Below are 15,910 nucleotides of genomic sequence, written 5' to 3' on the forward strand. Positions count from 1 at the left end.
TTATATATTATTCTAAGAATATAGAAATATTACTTTCCTAAAACTATAATATTTCAGGAGCTTTTATAAATAATAAGTTTAAATCCGGTATTAATATATACTTGTTTTTAGCTATATTAATCTTAATAATTTCTTCTATAATTAATTATAAAATTTCTATATCTGAAACTTCTATTAATAAGGTTTCTAAAAAGCTAATTTCTTATTTAAATATATTTTTTAGTTTAGGAACCGGAATTAGAAAAAAACTAGTTAATAATAATAGATATAATCGAGATTCGAGTTTTATTATTAGTAATAATAAGATAATAGCTTTTCTAATCTTATTTCTATTATTTATATTTTCTTTCCTATTCTTTTAGCTTAATACTTATATTATTTTTCCTTAATTTTATTAAACTAGATATATTTAATAATATTATTAAAAATAATAATAAAAATAATAAATATAATTTTACTAATTCTTTTAACTTTTCTGAATTCTCTTTTCTTTTTCTATTTAGTATTCTTTTCTTTTTTTAGAAGCTTTTCTAGATTATCTATATAATTTCTTATTTCTAATTTCTATTTATTATTTTATTTAAATTTAAAAGTATTTCCTAATTCGGGTATTTTCTTTAGATTTAGAAATAAGCTTTATTATTAAGATTAAAGCTATTTTAATTCCGGCTTTTATTATAACTAAAAATAATATATAAATTAATAATATAACTTTATTTCTAAATACTAAAGTCTATTTCTAGCTAAGATCTAATTTATATTATTTTAGTATAATATTTCTTATTCTATTTCTTTTACTTTTTTTCTTTCTATAATTAGTCTATATTTCTATTATTCTTATATATTATATTAGTAACTATATCTTATAGCTAACCTATATCTAAATTACTAGATATATTAGAAATTAATATAAGATACTAAGATTAATATTTATATATTTTTAATATTTTGGCCTTAGGCTTAAAGTATTATAATAGCTTTTTTTCTCCCTAATTTACTAAGCTAATAATTCGCCTTATAGATATTTCTTAGAATTTTATAAGAGTATTACCTTAACTATAAAGTTTTGATTTCCTTATATTACTTATTATAAAATATATAAAAGAGAAACTATAATAAAACAAGAACTCATATAAAGTATACTAGAATATAAAACGTAACTTAATAATAAAATAATAAATTAAAAGTATAAATAGTATATATTATATAAAAGCTTAATTAATTAAATACTTATAAGGAATTATTTTCTAGGATTATAGAAAATCTAGTTTTCTTATATAATTTCTATAAATTATATATAAAAGACTATAGTCTTTATTATATAACCTAAATCTCAAAACTACTAAAATAATACAATTTTTAAAAAATATAACCTGTTATATTATAATACTCAAGAAGAATTATTTTCTAGAATTATAAAAAAACTAGCTTTCTTATATAATTTCTATAAATTATATATAAAAGACTATAGCCTTTATTATATAACTAAAATCTTAAAACCGCTAAAATAATATAACTTTTAGAGAATCTAGCTTATTATACTATATCTAATCTCTTATTTATTTATACTTATATCCTAAATACTAAAAATAATAGAAAAATTCTATTTAGAATCCGAAATAATAAAATAATTAGGATTCTCTTTTATTAACTAATCTAATTTTTCTTTAATATACCTAAAATAAAATTTATTATCTTTAAATAGTTTTATTTCATATTTCAGAACTTATTTAAAGGTAATCTGAATTTATTTAGCTATATTTTTATACTAAATCTAATATAATTCTCTATATTAATTAATATTTGCTTTTAATTATTACTTAATTTCTGCCTTTATTACTAGGTATTAAAGAAACTTATTATAGCGAATTATATTATAAATTATACTAATATACTTTAAATAGATAGCTTCTTTAAATTTTATATTATTTATAATATCTTTAAATTAATATTTAATAAAAGAAAAAAACTCTAGATAAAAGGCTTTAATAACTTTATAAGAAACTTTATTTTTATATATTCTATTTTTAATAATAACTAGACTCATTAGAATTATAGTAAAAGGCCTATTAAATAGCAAATTATTATTAAATTATTCTTTGGCTTTTATATTATTCAAGAATTATTACTTTCCTATAATTCCAGACTTATAAATTACTTAGCTAAAGGCATTTATTTATCTAGTTAAATAGACTATATTTGAAGTCTTTTTTCCTATTACCTTTAATAAATACTTATTTATTTCCTTTACTATTTCCGGCTTAAATTTATTAGAAATAAAGAAATAATTAATATTTTTAAAAAAACTTATTATTAAAAATAATAGCCTTTTTATAATTTATAAGAAAAATATAACTAATATTCTAATACTTTTTACTAAAATAGAATTTGCTATTTAAAGCTTTAGTAATAGCTAGATCTTTAGTATTACCTTTATATTAATTATAATTAATATTTCTAGAAATATAATATTAGACTAGCTAAAGGTAAATAACTAGGTAAATAGAATACTTATTTAATACCTTATAAAATCCGAGCTATATTAATAGATTTACTATTAAGAGTTAAGAGACTAAAATAAAGTAATTATTATCTAGATTTCTATATTTTATTATATTATTATTTTGAAAATAAAATTATAGTATTTCTATTTCTTATATTAAAAGCTTTTAAATATTAAGCTTTTTAATTTATTTCAGGTAATTTTTCTTATAAATATAACTATTTATATTTAGATTAATAGTATTAGACTTAAAAATAGAAACTATAATATTGAATTAGAGCTATAGATTTGAGTAAAATTAATTAGAAATATAATATTTATTTTTATAGTTTTTAATTTCCTAGGTTTCAAAAAAAAATTCTATATTTTCTTATTTATTTAAATAATAGAAATATACTTTTTGCTTTTAGTAACTTTATAAATCTTAGTTACTAGCTTTAGAATATTCTTAATATTCTTAATATTATTAATATTAATAGAGAAAATATTAGTAAGTTACTAAATATATATTATATAGGAAGCTTTAAGGAATTTATTAGTAACCCTATAATATCCTTGATTATAAATAGGTCCTAAAATACTATTATATATTTCCTTAAAAATATATTTATTTTATTAAGTAAATATTAATTTCTATTTAGCTAGTATTTTATAAATATACTAGATATTTTTAATTTCTCCGGATTTAATATCCTTAATCTTTTACTTTTTAATTCTAGATATAAATATAAAAGTTTTTTAAAATAATATCTTTTCTTTTAAAATAAAGAGTTCTTTTTTATTTATTTATTTTTTATTTTCCTCTATTTTACTAGTTTTATATTTAGATTAGTATTCGGATTTTTATTATTTATTAGAAGTTTTAGGTTTAGCTTATTTTTTTTCTTACTAAATTCTTCTTATCTAATTATATTAGTTCTATTAGTTTTACTAATAGATTTATTATTAGGCTATATCGAATTAGCTCTATTCTTATTAGCTAGATCTAATTAAATCGAAACTAAAATTATAATAGAAATTTATTCTTTAGACTTATTTCAGAAAGTAGAAAAAAGCTTATTACTATAAACTTCTTTAATTAAAATTCCGGAATTATTAAAAATATATTATTTAGCCTTAAGATTATTAGCTACTAATAATTTAAAAACTAATTCTTTAGATTCCGAAATAGTTTTAATATACTTAAATATTTTAGTAATATCTGATTTAGTAAATATACTAGTATTCTAATACTTCTTATTCTTAATATACTCTAAAATAGCTTTATTAATTAACTAAATAGCTTTATATACTAAAGCTTTTATTTTAAAAAGGAAATATATCTTTTTATAAATATTTTTATTAAGGTTATTATAGATATTATTAATATATTAGCTAAAAGCTTTATTATATAGTATAATTTCATTCTAATTCTTGGTTTCTAGACTATTTACTATAGTTTTAATCTTATTAAGCTTTTCTTATTTATCTTTAGAAATGCCTTTAATAATATTCTCGAATTTCCTATTATTAGTTTAGTAGTTCTTTAGTTTCTTTTTAGTTAATTCCAGTCTAATTTTATCTCTAATAAAAGTCTTTTATTTTAAGAGCTTATTATATATTCTATTTAGTTTATCTAGAATATTTGTATTAAATTTAGTAATTATAATTATCTTTTCTAATATTAATAAGTTTTTTATAATTATTTAAGTTCTCTTAATACTCTGAATTTTAATACTATTAATTTATAAGCTTTTAATAATATTATAAAGTAATATTTATATTTATAAAAGTAATATTAAAGGTTTTAGAAGTTATAAAAAAAAGAATTATAAAATAATATAAATAGAATTTATAATACTATTATTAAATTCAGAATAATTAATATTAAAATTAATATAAAATATAAAAGATTAGATATTCTAAATTAGTATTAAAAATATAGAATTAAAGATATTTTCTTAATTATTTAGATAATAAGAAATAATAAGAAATAAATTAATAATAAGAATTAGTAAATTATATTAGCTTTTTAAAAAAGTAATTAGTTTCTAGTAATAAGATAATATTATAATTAGAAAATGAATTCTATATAGGAAAAGTTCTTTTTATATAAAAATAGAAATATATAATATATTAACTAAGCCTTAATATATATTTTAAATATAGCTATAATTATATAAGAAGGAAAATAAACTAGATATAAAATTAGCTTTAAATAGATAAATCTAGTTTATTTAATATTCGAAAAATTCCTAGAATTATATATTATTAAATATCTTCGGAAATAATTATTAGATTTAATAAGATTTCCCTTTTTTTATAAGGCTTTTAATTCAGCTATTTTATTTATATATAATTCCTAATTAAGAAGTTTATTTAAATATTATAAGTAAATTTATAATAGTAATTTAAGTTAAAATCAAGATCTATAAATATTATAATTAAGCTTTAGACTAGTATAAACTATAAGAATAGCTAGCTAAAAAAGTAAATAGAGCTTCTAAAAGATTTCTTATTTAATTAAAAATATATAAAAGGCCTTTTTTCTTTTTTTATTCTTTTTTTTATTTATATATAATTACTATTTATATTATAAGAACTTTTTGGAAAGTACTATAGTTCGGAATTAAAAGTTTATAAGGTAATTCCTTAATTTTCTATTTATTTTTATATTAAAAGAAATATTTTATATTTAATTTCTAAGATCTAATAATAGAATTTTATATTAAAAATATTATCTAATAATAATAATTAAATAATAGTAAAAAATAAGTAATAGTAAAGCTTATCTAATTTCTAGAATAGTAATCTAATATTAATATTCTTTAAAAATTATAAATAATAATTAGAAGAAAAAAATAAAAGATATATAAAGAATTAAAAGTAATAAGCTTTATTTTAGATTAAAAAAAGTTCCTATTATTAGATACTTTCTTCTATTTCTCTATAAGGAAATATATTTTACTTTTTCTAATTCTAATAATTCTAGAATATATATAATAATATTAGTAGTTTTCTCGATTTCCTAAATATTTTTTTATTTATAGTATTTTATAATTTTTTTCTTCTAATTTTATATCTGTTTTAAAATATTTATTTATAGATATATATTTATTATTAACTTTATTTTTAGAAAAGTACTAGAATTCATTTCTTTTAATAAATTATTTAAATTAATTTCTGGTATATATTTTTTAAAATATAGTATTATTAAGTTTTTCTAATATATAGTATTCTTTTAGTTAATCTATATACCTTATTCTATATAGGCCAAGCTAATAGTATAATAGTTTTATATTTCTTAATTTATCTTAATCTATTAATTTAATATTATATATAAAAACTAGATTCTTTTTAAAAATAGACTTTAAATAAATCTAATAAATAGTATTAAATTACTTCTTTTTCTTTTAGTATCTTTTTTTATTTTTATTCTGGTTTCTTTAATATTTTTATTTCTTATTTATATTTATTTTATATATATTTCTAGAAATATTTCTTTATTATAGACTTTATTTTATTTAAGTATTTTCTAAATTAGAAAATATATTTCTATAAATAATATAGCTTTTTTATTATAGACCATATAAAAGGAAATAAATTTAATTAGTCTATATATAATAACTCGATTAGTAAATAGAATATATAATAATAAATCTATTTAAGGTTTCTTTATTTATTATAAATATAATAAATACTTAAATAATTAGTTAATATTCTTTTAAAATTATATTATTTCTTTTAAAATTATAGGCTAAAATAATAATTCTATTAATTCCTAGCTTATTAAGTTTTTAAATTACTATTTCTTTGAATTTCAATCTACTATTTATTTTAAGCTATTTAAATAAATTATATTTATAAATAATTTCTTTCTAAATAAATTTAGTAATTTTTTTACTAGTTAGATTCTTTAAAAATCTAGTTTTAACTTATTCTAAAAAGTTATTTCTAGTAATAATTAATAAGTTATATTTTTTATAGTCTAGTAGTTTAATTATATTAATTTCAAGGTAATAGAAAAGAAATATAGCTTTTATTAAATATAAAGCTTTTTTTTATTTTATTTTATTCTTATATTAATAGACTTTATAAATATTAATATTTTTTTATATATAGTTATAATAATTCTTCTAGTAATAATAGCTAGCTATTAAATAAAAAGTATTTTTCTTTCTAGTATATCTAATCTTATTATATAGCTCTTTAATAATTATTTTCCTTTATTCTTAATTATTAATAATAAATTAAAATGAATATATTTTAGATATAATTCTTTATAGTAATTAATTTCTTATATTATAATTTAAAGTTTCTTTATTTAATTTTTAAAACTCGGTTCCAGATATTTCTTCTAGTTTAGAAAGTATTATAAAGTATTATATAATATTCTAGTATTATTTAAAATAGCTATTATTTAAGAGATCTAGTAAAATAGTCGGATTATTAAATAAAATATAGAAGTTAGTATTATTATTTATTATTTTACTAGAGTTATATATAAAAAATTATAGCTTTTACTATATAATTTCTAAATATTATTATTTTTTAATATTACTAATTTACTTCTAGATATAATAAGGCTTTAATTATTAATCTCTAGTAACTAGATACTATTATTCAAATATCTAGTAAAAGTCTTGGAAATCTAATTCCTTAAAATAATATTATATAACTAAATTAGAACTCTTTTCTTTAATTAAACTTTCTATTTAATAGATATTATTCTAATAATATTAAGCTCTATTACTAACTATTTATTAATATTCTTATTATCTTTAATATTACCTTTTTATTATAGGTATCTTAATAATTTATTAATAGTAATATATTTAGTTTCTTTAATATACTTGATTTTAAAATTAAATAATTAAATTTATACTAGCTAGTAAATAACTAGAGTTCTAGGAAAATCTATAGATATTTTATTTAGTTATATAATAAATATATTAGTATCTAGTTTAAAAATAAAACAAATTTTATATAGCTAGAATTATACTTTTTATAAATACTTTATTAGCTCTTAGTATTTTCTTTTAGTAATATTATATTTCTATTTAGTATTATTCTAGATTTTAGACTTATATTATATAACTTTCTTTTTCTTTTTATTATTATATTAATTAAGAATTCCGTTCTATTTATTTAGGCTAATATTTATTACTAATATAATTATTCTCTAATTTTCTAATAAATTATAATATAATTTATAAAATATTAAAATAATAATAAGTTTTTTTTAAAGAATTCATATAGTTTATATTTATTTATTATCCTAGTTCTATATTATATCTTTTCTTATTAAGTAATAAATAGGTTTAGTAATAATTATAAAGCCTTTAATCTAAATATAATAATAAATAATAATTCTAATAAATGCCTTGCCTTTAGTTATATTATTATAATATTTCTATTTTAAGATCTTAGTAATTTCTAAGCTTAAAAGGCTTTTTTTAAATACTTTATAAATAAAGCTAATAATAACTATACTATTATAATAGAACTATAATTTTTCTCTAATACTAGTTCTGGTTTATTTAACTTTATCTAAAATTATATTTAGGTTTTAAAAATATTTAAATATAAAATATTAAATACTAAATGAAATAAGCTATTTATTATAATTTATATAAGGTTTCTTAATTCTAATATTATTAATAAATAATATAGTAATTTTAGGAAATAGATTTTCTAGAATAATTATAATAACTTATATAAATTATATAATAGAATTAGTAATTCTTTAAAATAGTATAATTATTTTTAATAGTTCTAGAAGTATTATAAATATAGTTAAATCTTTATTATAAGTATCTAGTATAAATTAATTATATCCGGAAAAAAAACTTAATTAAAGAAATATAAATATATTTAGTAAATTCTTTTAAGATTTTATTAGTAAATAGAAGTAAATTAGTATTTTATAAGATTATTAAATTTATTTTTATAGTAGTATTAATTAGTTTATAAATCCCAGTAATCTTTTTTATAACTAAGAATTATAAATTCTAATAAGATCTATTATATTTCTTAAGAATTTTATAATTTAGGTATTTTAATAATATTTTTATTATTACTAGTTTTAGAGTTTTGGGATATAGGAAATTATTTTTTTACTAGGCCTTATATTTAATAGTTTTAATTAGAATAAGTAGGCTAATATTTTTATAAACTTTTTCAATTTTTTTCTAATTAAATATAATTATATCTTTTTAAAGCTAGTTTCTAGTATCTAATTATTTAAGATATTTCGAAATAAGATATAAATTTCTTAAAATAGCTAATATTTTTAATAAAAGATAATTCTTATATTTCCTAATATATTTCTATAAATATTTTCTAGCTTTAGATTTCTTAAACTAGTTTAGATATTTATTAGAGCCTTTTCTAGTTCTATTATTAGTATTTACTAGTTAAATTTTTTTATTTTTTATTTTATATATTTCTATAACTAGAAATAGATTATAATTATTATTTTTTTCTTTAAATATTATAGCTATTTTCTCTAATATTTATTTTATTTAATCTCTGGAATTTATAATTTTTCTATTTAGTTCTTTTTTATTTAGATATAAAAAATATCTTTTTATTTAATATCCTAATATTTTTTTTTAAATCTTTATATATTCCAGAATTCTTTTTAGTTTTAGGTTCTATATTCTTTAGCTTTAGAAATATATTTCTTTATTATTAGGAAATACTATTTTATTTCTTTTTTAAAAATATCTTTATTTAATATTCTTTTTATTTCTTTTTCTATTAAATCCGAAACTATTCTTAATAATATTCTAATTAAAGCCTTTTCTATTTTAGTTTCTTTAAAAATATTATTAATTTCCTAAATTCCTAAATCTAAAAGAAAAGAATTAGTAAGAAATTCCGGTATTTTTCTATTTCTTCTAATATTACTATTAGTTATAATATCAGACTTTATTTCTTCTTTTTCTTTTTAGTTTCCTATTCTATATTATTTAATTTTTTAATTCTAGGAACTTAATATTTTTAAATTATTATTTTCTTTTATTTCCCGGTATTTTTTTAAAAATAGAATAATTATAATAATATAAGTATTCTAGTTATTTTTAGAACTAGTAAATCTTTTATTTTATAAATTATTATTTTTATATATAATATTTATTTTTATTTTTATTAAAAATAATTAACTAAATAGAATCTTTAAAGCTTTTTTAACTAGGAAAAATATATTTTTATATTTTATTTTATTTATAATTTTAGTTCTAAGCTTTATTATTTTTATAAATTCAAATTTAATTTTAGTAATAATAAATATTTAATAATTTATAGTATTATATATTATTTTACTAATATTTCTAAAAATCTTTTTAGAAAGAATATTAATTTTAGTTCTAATATTAATTATTTCTTTATATTTAATATTTTCTTAAGGATTTCGAAATATAAATTAGAGATATAAAAGTTATATAATATATTTATAAGCTAGTAAGATCCGAATATTAATACTATTATTTTTAAATTAAATAATTTTATTAGTATTAGATATCTAAACTAGTATTTCTAATTCCTTAAATATTTTATTTATTATATAAGCTATAGTTACTAGCTCTATAAATCTCCTAATATATTTAATTATATTTAATATAATAGTATTTCCTATTTATAAAATAATAAAATAGAGAATATTATTCTTAATTTATTAGTTCTAAAATATAATAGCTAAATCTAGTATTTTTAAAATATTAATAAGTATTCTTATTTCTTTTTAAGTTTTTAGAAATAAAATAGTTATTTTTTTTAGTAGTCTTATTAAAATATTATTAATTTTAGGAATTCTATACTTATTATAATTAAGAATATATTAAGTTCCTAGTTTATTTTATTTTTTTCCGGAAGTATTAATATCTATATTTTTAGCTAGGCTATTTCTTTATTTATTATTTCTTAGAATAGTATTTTTCTAGTCTTTTATATAAAATAGCTTTTCTTTTATTCTAGCTTATTTTCGGAAAATCTTTTTAGCTATTTCTATTTCTTTTTTCTTTCTTTTTAATAAAAAACCTATTATAATATTAATAAAAATACTATTTATAGCCAAATTTTAATACTATTTATTAATTCTAGAATCTAAAATATTAGTAATTCTAATATAATTTCTTCTAAGATAAAGTAGCTATTTAGATTCTTTAAATATAACTTATTTACTTTTATATATAAATTCTAATTACCTAGTTCTCTTTTCTTTTTCTTGCCTAGTAAACTAAATATTTTCTATTAATTTCTAGATATTTTTAAATTAAATATTTAAATTATAATTAAATTCTTTTTTTAAAATTTGGGAAATAATTTAGTTAAACTATTAGTATTTATTAGTAAGAAAAAAGGAAATACTTTCTTATTTAGGCTTAAATAGTTCTTTATATTATCTTTTATTAAATTAGTAAATATATTTATAATTTATAAGCTTTTTTATTAGTAAGTAATAAAACTAAGAAATATAAATATATTTTAAATTAATATTATTATTCTTGTTTCTATTATAATATTTATAATAAATTTATTCTTTTAGTTCTAGGTTTATATTATAGATTATATTAATTAAAATAGTATTTTCTAATTATATTTGAAATTAACTTTTTCTGAAATATAATTATTTAGATTCTTTATTTATTTTAGCTTAATTATTATAACTTCTAATATATTTTTCCTAAAAACCCGAATTATATTTACTTAACTATTAATATTATTATATTTATTATAACTAGCTAAATTATATAAATAAGCTATAGATATTCTTTCGAATTATAATAATAGCTATATTAAGCTATTTCTATAAGTTTTCTTAAATTATAGTAATAATAAATAGTTTTTCTAGATTTCTTATTAGCTAATTAATATTATTTCCTTTAGATTTATTACTTTTAGTAAATTTTATATAATTAGTTATAGGCTAGATTCTTTTTTTACTTATATTTATAATAGCTTTAAGAAATATAATAAAAGAAACTAGTAAAAAGTAATTATATTATAGATTATTATATTTAAATATTCTTATTTAAATCTAGATATATATAGGTTATTAGTAATATTAAAATACTATTTCTTTTTTTTATATTAATAGAATATTATTACTTTTTTATATATTTTACTATATTTATAAACTTAAAGTTTATATTTTTAAGAATATAATTTCTTATTAAAATAAATAATTCTTTTATAAATTCTCGGTATTAAGTAATTTTATTTATTTCTTTTCTTTTTAATAACTTTTTTAATATTTTATTAAATATATTAATATAAGACTTAGAAAAGATCTTATTATTTTAGATTTATATAATAATTTAATTAAGAAAGTTATAGCTAATTTTAAGTATTTTCTAGTTATATTCTCGGAATTCCTTTAATAAGGTCTTAAAAAACTTAGTTTCCTAATAATTTTCTAGGTTATTAGTATAATACTCTAGTATAACTTTAATTTAATTCTTATAAATAAAGAGATATAATAAATAGTTCTTTCTTTTTTAGTATTATTAGAAATATAATAGTTCTTATATATATTTATATATTATTCTAAGAATATAGAAATATTATTTCCTTAAAACTATAATATTTTAAATACTTTTATAAATAATAAGTTTAAATCCGGTATTAATATATACTTGTTTTTAGCTATATTAATCTTAATAATTTCTTCTATAATTAATTATAAAATTTCTATATCTGAAACTTCTATTAATAAGATTTCTAAAGAACTAATTTTTTATTTAAATATATTTTTTAATTTAAGAATCGAAATTTGAAAAAAAAAAAACTAGTTAATAATAATAAATATAATTTAAATTCAAGTTTTAATATTAGTAATAATAAAATAATAGCTTTTCTAGTTTTATTTCTATTATTTATATTCTTTTTTTTATTAGCTTAATATCTATAATATTTTTCTTTAATTTTACTAAACTAGATATATCTAATAATACTATTAAAGATAATAATAAAAATAATAAATATAATTTTACTAATTTTTCTGACTTTTTTAAATTCTTTTCTTTTTCTAAAAGCTTTTCTAGATTATTTATATAATTTCTTATTTCTAATTTTATTTTAATTCTTATTTCTAATTTCTATTTACTATTTTATTTGAAATTAAAAGTATTTCTTTTTTTAAATATTTTTTCTAAACTTAAAAATAAGCTTTTTTATTAAAACTAATATTATTTCTATTTTAATTTTTATTATAACTAAAAATAATATATATATTAATAATATAACTTTATTTCTAAATATTAAAATCTATTTCTAATTAAGATCTAATTTATATTATTTTAATATAATATTTCTTATTTTATTTTATTTATTTTTTTTCTTTTATAATTAGCTTCTATTTTTATTATTTCTATATATTATACTAGTAATTATATCTTATAACTAATCTGTATTTAAATTACTAGATATATTAGAAATTAATATAAGATATTAAGATTAATATTTATATATTCTTAATATTTTGGCTTTAGGCTTAAGATATTATAATAGCTCTTTTTTTTTCTTCTAAATTTACTAAACTAATAATCCGCCTTATAAATATCTTTTAGAACTTTATAAGAATATTATTTTAATTATAAAGTTTTAATTTTTCCTATATTATTTATTATAAAATATATAAAAAAGAAACTATAATAAAATAAAAACTTATATAAACTATATTAGAATATAAAATGTAATAAAATAATAAAATAATAAAATAATAAAATAATAAGATTAAAAATATAAATAGTAAAGTATAAATAGTATATAATATATAAAAGCTTAATTAATTAAATATTAAAAAGTAATTATTTTCTAGAATTATAGAAAAACTAGCTTATTTATATAATTTCTATAAATTATATATAAAAGACTATAGCTTTTATTATATAACTAAAATCTTAAAACTAATAAAATAATATAATTTTTAGAAAGTATAGCCTATTATATTATATTATATTAAGTCTCAAATTAAGATATACTAGAATTCAGACTTTAGTAAAGGTTCTTTATATTTAATTATAAGCTATATATTATATATTTACTTTTAATAAATTAAATAATATTATTATATTTTATATTTTATAAATAATAAATAAAATAAGAATTATTTATCTTTTAATAAAATCTAGTAATATAAGCTTAAATTTTTTACTTTCTTTATTTAAGCTTTCTTTTAATAATATTACTTGCTTTTATGTAAAATAAATATTAATAAGCTTATAATTCAATATTTTAGAAGATATATTTCTTTAATTTTTATTCTATTATTCTTTTATTTATTATTTTACTAATTAATTACTTTAGATTCTTATATATATATAAGATACCCAAGAAGCTAATTAAATAAAAATATAAGATTTATAGAATTACGAATTATAAATATATATATAATTAAACTTAAAGCTTAAAAGAAAAGAAATTATAAAAAATAGTTTTCTATTTTACTTTTATAACTATTAGTTCTTTTATATAAAATCTAGTACTTTCTTTTCAATATTACTATTTAATAATATATTTTAATAATTACTTTATTTCTATATTCTTATTTTTAGAGCTATAAGTCTATAAATTCGATATTATAAATACTATTTGCTTATATAAGCTATTTTCTTCTAATTTATTAGTAATTAAAAATCGATTTATTAAAAAGCTAAAATAGAATATATTTCTTATTATAATAGTTTAAGATATATTTTATATAGCTTAGTAAAATAATAGTATTATTCTAGCTTTAAATAATATTTATATTATAAATAAGGCAAAGAACTTTTATAAAAAAAAAAGAAGGCATTCTATAAAGATATTTATAAATAGGCGAATTATATAAAATGTTTTTAATAATTTATTAATAAAAGAGCTTCTAATTCCTTATTTTATTAATAATTATAATTAAAATATAAGATATATAAATTTTATAAATTAATTTAGAGAGGTATATAAGACCTATAGAACTATTTTTAGAAATTAGTAGCCCTTGTTTTATTAGCTAATTAATATAACCTATATTAATAAATATAAGCTATATTAATTATATATAAAATAAAGGCATTCTTTTATATATTTATAATTCAGAATCGAGCTTTATTATAAGCTTTTAGAATATTCTAAAAAGGTAAAGCTATAGAGCTTGCAAATAGAATTAGAAAGTAAAAGAGTATTTAATTCTAATCTCTAGTATTTATATTATTAGAAAAAGTATATTATTAAAGATATATATATATATAATATATATATAAATAAAGATACTAAAAGATTCTTGGGAAAGCTATAAAAAAGAGGGCAAACTAGTTAATAGGAAAATATATATTCTATAAGATAAGCTTATATAAAAAGAAGAAATACTAGATATAATTTTATTTCTTTTATATAGATTACTAATAAATTTATATAAAGAATATAGCTAAAAGTCTTATAATTATAAGAGGGTATATTATTTATTAAAGAGATATATTATAAAAGCAGGAATAGTTTAAGAGGAAATACTAGTATATCTTAATTAGTATTATCTAACTTAATCTAGATTTCTTATTCTTTTCCTAGTATTTTCTTATACTTATTACCTCTTTTATAATTAATTATTTTCTTTATATATTCTAGAATTCTCTTTATTTACTTCTGAATCTTTAATTATAAAAGCTTTTTCTAATATTTTAACTAGTTTTTTTTTAATTATTTTTTATTATTTACTATATTTTTCTTTATTATTTATCTCTTTATTCAAAACTAGTAAAGCTTAATTATATTAAGGTCTAGCGAATTAGCTAGCCAAATTAGCTTTATAATTTCCTATAAATTATAAATTATAGCCTAGTAATAATATATATATATCGGGATATTATTCTCTTAAATAATTATATTAGAATAAGCTAGCTTATATTTCTTTATAAAAGGCAAGAGCTTTTTCTCAAGAATTACTCTCTAATATCTATACTAATTAATTCCTTTATAATAAGCCCTTTTTTCTAATATGCTAGTTTTAATATATTATTTTTAATATATTATTTTTATTTTGGTTTTATTTCTTTTACTTTTTTTAAAAGCTTTACTTTTTTTATTACTATCTCAAGCTCTTATTTCTCTCTCTTTCCTGTCTTATTTTTCTTATTCTCCTTATTTATGTATTTCTTTGCCTTTTTCTTCTCTTTTATTATTTTCTTTTCTTAAATATAGTATAGTTTCTTCTTATTATATATAAAATAGCCTCAAAATATAAATTATATAAAGCCCTTCTAATAATAATAAATATAATAATATTTATAAGCCTCTTTACTTATTCTCTATACTTTTATATAACTTCTTTACTTTTCCCAAATTATACTTGTTTTATCTAACTAAATTATATTTTTCTAATTTTTAAATATCTAGTTCTTATAATTCAAATACTATTCTAATCTTTTTAACTTATTCTTATTTATTAAGCCT

This window comes from Hyaloscypha bicolor, assembly GCF_002865645.1.
Source record: "Hyaloscypha bicolor E unplaced genomic scaffold K444scaffold_184, whole genome shotgun sequence".
In the NCBI taxonomy this organism is placed as follows: Eukaryota; Fungi; Ascomycota; class Leotiomycetes; order Helotiales; family Hyaloscyphaceae; genus Hyaloscypha; species Hyaloscypha bicolor.